Source organism: Propithecus coquereli, unplaced genomic scaffold, assembly GCF_000956105.1.
Source record: "Propithecus coquereli isolate 6110/MARCELLA unplaced genomic scaffold, Pcoq_1.0 Scaffold119, whole genome shotgun sequence".
Lineage (NCBI taxonomy): Eukaryota > Metazoa > Chordata > Mammalia > Primates > Indriidae > Propithecus > Propithecus coquereli.
The window spans coordinates 3,883,854-3,885,555 of NW_012135969.1; positions in this window are offsets into that span (position 1 = coordinate 3,883,854).

Sequence of the window (1,702 nt, forward strand, 5' to 3'; positions counted from 1 at the left end):
ACCACATCCAGTATGATAGTATTTATATAAAATTTTAAAACATGCAAATATAAAACACTCCTAAAACTCAATAATAAAAAGACATCTGAAAAATGGACAAGGAATCTTGTAATGGGTTGAATAATGCCCACCAGAATTTGCATTCACCCAGAACTTTGGAATTCGACCTTATTTGGAAATAGGGTCTTTGCAGATGTAATTAGTTAAATTGAGGTCATGCTGGATTAAGATGAGGTCATCCTGGATTAGGTGGGCCCTAAGTCCAATGCCTGGTATCCTTACAAGAAGAGGAGGGGATACAGAGACACACACAAAGGGGAGAACCCCATGTGAAGACAGAGGCAGAGACTGGAGGGATAAGTTTACAAGCCAAGCAAAAAAAATCCACATCACATAATACTCACCGTTTTAATCACTTTGAAGTATAAAATCGAGTGGTTTTTAGTACATTTACAATGTTGTATAACCACCACCACTATCTAATTCCAGAATATTTCCATCACCGAAAAAGAAATCTCATATCCATTAGTAGTGTCTTCCCATTCTGACCTCCCCCAGCCCCTGGCAACCATTAATCTACTTTCTGTCTCTGTGGATTTGTCTGTGTTGGACATTTCATATAAATGAAATCATGCAATACATGGCTTTTTGTGTCTGACTTCTTAACATAATTTTTTCAAGGGTCGTCCGTGTTGTAGCATATATCAGTACTTCATTCCTTTTTGTGGTGGAATAATATTCCATTTTATGGATACGCCACATTTTAGTTTATCCATTTACCAGTTGACAGACATTGGGTTGTTTCCACTTTTTGGCTATTATAAATAATGCTGTTATGAACATTTTTATACAGGAGGTTTCTTTTGGGGGTGACGAAAATGTTCTAAAATCGATGGTGATGGTTGCACAACTCTGTGAATATACTAAAAACCATTGAATTGTACACCATAAAAAAGGTGAATTATATGGCATGGGAATTACATCTTGATAGACCTCTTACCCCCAAATATGCAAAACACTTGTTTTGAAATGTATACATATATAGTAAACATTTATAGAAATGCGTAGGAATGATACCACACTGAGGAAAGTGGTCGTCTCTAGGGAGAGAGGCACCATCTCTCTAGGGAGAGATGTGACTGGGGACAGGTACCAGCGGCTTCAGCTGTAGGGTAAGGTTTCATTTTAAGCTGAGTGGTGGAGACATGAGTGTTCATTATATTTGTCTTTAAGCTTTTTGCATGATTGAAATATTACACATTTAAAAATATTTTTAAATATTTGCTATTTAAAAATTTGCTATTTGCAAGATTCCAAAAACCACCACCTACTAACAGCAGAGAGGGGGGAAAAAGGGTTTCTTTTTAATGCAGAGACCTGGCAGTCCCTGCTTATCTAAGGGGTCGAACTTAACCATCACTAATGTGGGCCAACCTGATGTTACACACCTCCCACTATAATGCAATTCACAGCATCATCTATAAAGTGTTCTTCCCTAGAATATTTAAGCTCCAGAAACCACTAGAACTATGCTCTCCAAATTCAAAGCTGCTAGCCACTTGTGGCTATTGAACAATTAAAATGTGACTAGTCCAATTTGAGATATACTGTAAATATAAAATGCATACCAGATTTCAAAGGCTTAATACCACAAAGAAGAATATAAAATATCTCATTAATATTTTTATATTTCTTACATGTT